Genomic DNA, 7,133 nt, shown 5'->3' with positions numbered 1-7,133 from the left:
TATACACAACAGACCATTAATAGTATTGGCAGCACCTGAGACTTTGTCACCAATAGAAACCATAGATATTTTTCATATCTTATTGTAGTTACTATATCTCAATATTTTTTCTCCTTGCTACTTTGAAATTATGGTACTTATAGACATCCTGCCATATCTTGTCATTTAATGCATCAGCGTAGGAGCACATACATTCCTATTTTCAAATGTATCATCCTTAATATTTTAAATCTATTTTTCAATATATCTGATTTCCAGTGTAATCATATGCATTTTAATTTAGGTCTTAAAAACATTCTGAGAATGAGCCCATAGACTTCATTATCTTGCCACAGGGATCCACGACACAGGAATAGTTTAAGGACACGGACAGGTGAATGGGGTTGGTGTTGGTTAGCTTGGAGACATGGACTACAGCCACATCTAGGGCTGTCTGGATGGAGCTGGGACAGGTAATTTGCTTGGACTCAGTAGGTAATTCTGCTAGAGACCAGCAGAACCAGCAGACAAGAGTCAGAGAAGGACTGCAAAGCTGCAGGAAGGAGTCTGGTGAGCCTCTAGGCAGGTTGATCCAGAAGCGAAATTCTGTCAGCAAATGTCTTTTGGTGGGCCTCCATACATTATTTTTTAATATGAATTTGAGGGGGTGCATGGGTGGCTCAGGTGTTTAAGCATCTGACTCTTGATTTCAGCTCACGGGGTTCGTGAGTTTGAGCCCTGCGTGGGCTTCTGTGCTGACAGCGGGCAGCCTGCTTGGGACTATCTCCCTCTCTCTCTGCTCCTCCCTCTCCTTCTCTTTCTCTCAAAAATAAACTTTTAAAAAGTATGAATTTGAGGGGCACCTGGGTGGCTCAGTAGGTTGCGTGTCCGACTTCAGCTCAGGTCATGATATCACTGTTTGTTTGTGGGTTCGAGCCCCGCATCAGGCTCTGTGCTGACCGCTTGCTCAGAGCCTGGAGCCTGCTTCAGACTCTGTGTCTCCTTCTCTCTCTGCCCCTCCCCCTCTCACGCTTTGTCTCACTCTGTTTCTCAAAACTAAATAAATGTAAGAAAAAAATTTTTAAAAAGGATGAATTTGAATACCATCAAATAGGGACAGTATTCTCTATTTCTTCACGGTGCCTAATACTTCCTTTCATTTTCTGAGTCTCCATTCATTTTTGCAATGCCATGGTCCTTTAAGCATTTGAGGGTTGTAACTTTGAGGAAATTGGTAAGATAATTTGTTGGAAAATTCAGTGAGGGTCACTATGGTGAGGGGCCTGTGTACTTGTTGTGGCCCCTACTGGATTAAAAGTTCCATGAGGAGAGTAATTCTGCCTGTACTGTAAATTTTTGTGGCACCAGAGTCTTGCACACCAAAAGCACTCCATAAATGTTTGTCAACAGCCTAGAGGGCCCAGGCCAAATCTGCCATCTCCACAATGACAGGAATACCCAGTGCCTGGAATACTGAGGTCTCCGCCATAGGAGGAAGGGCAAGGACCCGAGAGTCCCGGAAAAGGGTCAAAACTGAGCCTTCTCTGCCAGAAAATGAAAAGGCTGAGTGGGAAATTTTAGGTCAAAGTCGTTTAAGGAAAGAAACCAATGTAAAGCAGAATCAACCACACATCTGTCTTACTTCTGTGTCTTTAATTTCCTCACTTGAAAATATTGGTCCCAGAGCCTGGGGCAAGATTGAGCTTGCCAGTGGGGCTAAGAGCAGAGATAAATGAACCAGGTAGCAGTTATGGTGCCATTCAGAGAGACCTTGCCTGGCTAGTGTCTGCCATGTTGAAGCACGGTGTAACTATCTGTATCTGCTGAAGAAAGGAATAAGCTGGGTTACACAGTGTCTTGCCACTGTTTCTTTATGTGGTCTTCTGCTTTATCTGGGATCGCAAAAATCAAATGTCCACAGAGACTAGTCAGGGCACGTGGTGTTGACTATGACAAATGGTCCTTGCTTGGTCTGAAAGGGGGCAGCAACCACTTCTCGCCAATAGATGTCATGAGGATATATGGGTCTAGAAAAAAACATCAACAACAACAACAACCTGATTTTTCACAATAAAATGTAATTTTTTAAAAATGTTAAATCTCCCTACTTTTTAAAAAATTAATTAATTTATTTTTGAGAGAGAGACAGGTGAGCAGGGGGAGAGCAGAGAGAGAGGAAGAGAGAAGGAATCCCAAGCAGGCTCTGCGCTGTCAGCACAGAGCCTGATGTGGGGCTCAAACTCATGGAACCAGGGGACATCAAGACCTGAGCTGAAACCAAGAATCTGATGCTTAACTGACTGAGCCACCCAGGTGCCTGTAAATCTCCCTACTTTAAAATGCTGATAGATAATTTGATTAAGAAAAAAAAAGAAGCAAAAAAAAAAAAATGTATACACAGAAACCATCATTGGCTGAAAAACTGACTTCAATACATTGTATATACATATTCACAGCCATCACATTTTGATATTTGCCCAAATATAGGGTGAGGTGAGTAAGGCATTCCCTTTGGGTGTAAAATTTAAAGTGGTACCAAAAAACTCAGCAATCAAGATGAATGGTATTCTAAAATAATGTGTTCAAAAATGGCTCATGCGAAGCCATATTCTAAAGCCTGAGCACAAAGGATAAATCAGTAGTATTGATCCTGTCTTCATTTAAAACTAATTTTTTGTTTACCATGGAGTATTGGCATTACTTTCAATTTAAAAAAATATTGCATTAAAATGTTATTTATCTTCATTGCTGAGGTTTTAAAATTTTTAGCCAAGTGCCATACCCGTCTCCCCTTTTCCATTCATATCCTATCCCTAAAAAATAAGATGTTTGGGGCAGATCAGTGGTTCTTAAAGCTCTGTAAACCTAAATGACCTGGGAACTTTATCACATGACAAGTTCCTGTGTCTGGCTCCTAGAGAGTCTGGGTCCTTAGGCCTGAGTAGTTCTGGGGAAACTTATTTATCCAAAGGGACGCCTGATAATTGGTTCTGTTTGGAAATCACGGAGGTAGAGGATTTTTAGGCCCCTTCTAGTTCTAATACCACAAGATTTTACCTTATGTGCTTTTACTGCAAATACCCCTGGGATTAGAGTCAGTTAAATCAGTGACATTTTTATGTGCATTAATTTAGCAGCTTGTTTTTCTTTGGAGGGAAAGGACCCTGGAGCTTAGGACCTGGACCTGCGGCAGGGAGCCGATGGGAAGACGCGAGTGCTCAAAAAGACACTCTCCCTTCGAAAAGGTTTCACTGAATCTAGGGGACCAGGAAAGCCCCCTTGGTTCAACTATGAACAACAGGAAATTGCTTTTAATCAATCTCAAAGTAACTGAAAGTGAATGCCAGAGCATCCTCTCTTTGAAGAGATGTCAGGAACACTTTCAATCTTTTATCTTCCCCGAAAACAGCGGGGGGGGGGGGGGGTGGGGAACGCCACTGGAATGAGCCCTGTAATTTCTACTCAGTAATTATACCTGTCACCACTTCCGACAGAGCAGATATAAATAGCCAGTTATCTTACTTTTTTCTGCTTTTCTTTGTATTTGTCTTTCTCCAGCACAGACTCGGGTGGCTGATGCTAACTAATATCCATACACAACACAAAGCATTCACAGAAAGTGCGCTTCTAGTCATTAGACCGGTGTTCCAAAAGCCACATGCCATGGGTTGGGAGAATCTCATTTGCCCACAGAATGCTGGTCTCGAAGATTTATGACAGGTGACAGGGAGAGACAGGCAGCAAAAGAAGGGGTTTTGCTTTCCAGTTCTATTTTCATTTCACTCCCACTAGGGATGCGCACGTGCACGCAAGCCTGCTGTGCTGTGTGTGTTAATACACCCACGTACCTGGTCTCCTCTGTGCCCAGTGACTCACTGGGAGGAAGTCAGGGCTTCTGGGAGGCTCATTAACCCTTCTGCGTCTCGGAAAAGCCGTAACAGGATGTCGCTGTCCTCAGGACTGCACACAACAGAAATATGCCAAGAAGTGTTCCTTATGATGATGGTTATTACTTTTGCTGGTAATAACACCGTTTCTCAGTTGTATAAGGCTTTTATTTGTTCTCCAAAGGGATTTGACATCAATTATTTTGGAACCTTCCCACAAGAATAAATGTGTTACAAGGGAAAGGAGGTGGATGTTGAAGTCAGACATTCCAGCATTGAAATTTCTGCTTTTCTACTTGCTTCCTGTATGGACCTTGGGTGAAATAATGTTTCTGACTCTTACTCTTCAAATCTATAAAATGGGCAGAGTAATAATGCTCCACCTTAGGGAATTTCTCTTGGCGAATTCTATCAGGTAACATTGTACATATTTCTACTATTATCTGTCAAGTTATTTCTGACTCACCCAGAGGGCTTGTGAAAACTCACTCATGGGCACATCCCCATTAGTTTTTGACATGGTAAATCCGGGGTGAGGCCTGAGAATTTGCACTTTTCTAATTAGTTCCCAGATGCTGCTGAGGCTGTGAAGACCACGCTGTGAAAATCTGGGATTGGCAATCCCTCAATGCATGTTAGGTTTTCTTGTTTTATGCCTTCAATACAAATTAACTGTTAAACACTCTCCCTGTTTCATGCAATGCACTTGATACAAAGAAGAATAAGACAGATATGTCTCTTCTTTTATAAAACATACTCTAATGGAGAAGACAAACTTCTCCGCCCCCGGCCCCCAACCTCAACTTAAAAAAAAAAAAAAAAAACAACAAAGGCATATTCCAGGAATTTAGAGCAAGGCAGTAAGGGTTGAGTGACAGGAGAGGCAGGAGAAATGCAGACACTCACCACAGCAATGATCTCGTTTGTAAACTGTGTGAATTATGCTCACATGACTATCCAGAGATGAATGTTTTGTGGGGTCTTCAGCTTATATATTTGGGGGATTCATTTTATGAAAATAGGTACAGAATTATGAGCAGGAGATTAGGGATGGAACTATGGAATGGGACCATACTAGAGAGGGGACTTGAAACCTTAATTAGCTCCATTAGATTCTTGCACATCCTCCTCTATGCACATCCTAAAATGGATGTACAACTGGGATCCCTAGTATCAGGGAGTCTCTGCATAACTCCAAGTTTGATCTGAAGTACCTGACCTATAGCTAAGAGCACCTGAAAAGAATCAGAGAAATGATGCGGGAAACCAAGGGAAAGGGGACCTTGGTTGTTACAAGGGGGCAGGTGCTACTGGCATCTAATGGGTGGAGATCAGAGATGCTGTCAAACACCTTACAACACATAGGACAACACCCCCCCCCATCCTCCCGCTACAAAGACTTATCCCACCCTAAATGTCAGTAGTGCTGAAGTTGAGAAACCTGTCATAGGGCAGGGATGCTCTCCAGGTAGGAAACCCAAGTAGGAGATGACTGAGGCTCTACTAATTTTGAGTAGCACATCCCTCCTTTCCCCCTTCTACATGGCCTTTGGCTCCTCTCAGCCCTCTCTGGAACTTTACTGCAGGCTCTTCTGTGGCTGGACCTTCACTGTGCTCAGGTCTCTGCCTAGGGGGTCCCCTTCTTGGATGCTTTCCCTCACCACCCACCAATCTAAACTTGCCTGTCCTGTTTCTGTACCTCCTAATCACTTTCCCTGCTTTCTTTTCCTTCTAAGCCTTTACAACCCGGCATAGCATATTATTTGATTATTTAGTGTTCATGTCCCTCTTTTAAATGTTAGTCTCATCAAGGTAAGGACTTTGTCTCATTCATTTCTCCAATCTGGGAACCTTGTAGGATTGTTGGCACACACTGGGTGTTTAGTAAATTATCTACTGAATGGATGGAGAAAAAAAGTTTTATTGATGTGCCAGGGCTGTTGAGTAAGTGCTCAGGGATACAGTGTATTGTTATTAACATTGTAATCAGGATTACTGTGTCCTACTTAGACTGCAATGTGATACTGACCAGCGGATTCTCATTATCTCAGCCTTGGGAAAGGCGCTGATACTCCCTCCCTGAGCCCTGTGGCTTGGCACCAGCCTTGCATTTTTCAGTGCCTGCTTTGAGAATGAAGCTGACAGGCTCTGAAGGGACTGCCATCTATCACTCAGTCCTTCCATCATCCGCTCTGCAAATGACAACCTCTGACAGGAAAGTAGGGGGAGCTGATTCAGAATTAATGCCCTGCATCTGGAGAGAGGCATGTTAAGACAGCAAATATTCTGAGAGCAAATCCAGACTGTCAGATCAAGGACAGAGAAGCAAGCCCAGATGCCCTGGCTGAGCTTGACTTTGCACCTGGATAAGGCACTCAAGTAAACGCAACTTGGATTTTTTTGTCTATTTGTTTTTTTTTAATTGGTAGAAGGGACAGATAACCCTGGGAATGGAAAATTGCCCAGATGGCCTATTTAGACATGATGCTGAGCAATGTGTGAAATGAACAAAGAAAGGAATCAATGTCATTTATTCAGCATTTACCGAGGGCTTGTCATTTACCAGGTCCTGTAAAGGAAGTCTTGTTGTCATTTCCAGCAATGAGGAAAATGCAGCCCAGAGAAACGTGATAACTTGCCCAAGGGAAATCAACCAGTAAGGGGCTATTCCTCAGACACTGAAGTTCATTCCTCCTTCAAAACCTTTGCACATGCTGTTCCTTCTGTTTGATCCCCTCTTCCTTCAAGTCTTTGTGTGACTGGCTGCTTCTGTTGTGAAAGAGCTCAGCGGTCACCTCCTCTTGGAGACCCTGCTTGATCACATTATTCAAGGTCACCTTGACCTTTATTCTGTCACATGACTTTGCTTTAGTCTTTCTGTCACTATTTGAAATGACCTAATATAATCTTATCTAAGTATCATCCATCCATCCATCCATCCATCCATCCATCCATCCTTTGTCTTCCCCAAATAGGGTGTAGCCTCGCCTAAAGCAGGGCCTTCTCAGTTTTGTTCACAGTTTCCAGCACTCAGACCAGGACCAGCACATAGGAGTTGTGTAAATATTTACTGAATGAAGAAATTGGTGGTGAAGGGCCCCCTACCAGCTATGTCTGACACTGAACCCTACATTCCTTAGCACTAATTGTCCAGTCTCCTGAAGAGCTTGGTTAATGCCCTGATCCAGTATGAACTGAACTGACCTTACAGTAGGCACTTTATCCTGGCTTCGGTTTGCCCTTCTTCACTCTTCCAGATTCAGAGGG

At 43.1% G+C, this 7,133-nt stretch overlaps 1 long non-coding RNA gene across 1 annotated transcript; it reads right to left on the bottom strand.

Annotated features, from left to right (window-relative positions):
* Positions 1-1,613: 1,613 nt before the first annotated feature.
* Positions 1,614-3,933, bottom strand: LOC147584143 (uncharacterized). The gene is made up of 2 exons (XR_015255190.1): positions 3,828-3,933; positions 1,614-2,006 (listed from the first exon to the last, which is right to left on the bottom strand). It is a non-coding gene; the product is annotated as an uncharacterized LOC147584143 (long non-coding RNA).
* Between the last annotated feature and the right edge of the window lie 3,200 nt (positions 3,934-7,133).

Source organism: Puma concolor, chromosome A1 (assembly GCF_028749965.1).
Source record: "Puma concolor isolate L17-30 chromosome A1, mPumCon1.1.hap2, whole genome shotgun sequence".
Lineage (NCBI taxonomy): Eukaryota > Metazoa > Chordata > Mammalia > Carnivora > Felidae > Puma > Puma concolor.
This window is presented reverse-complemented; position numbering and strand designations above follow the sequence as displayed.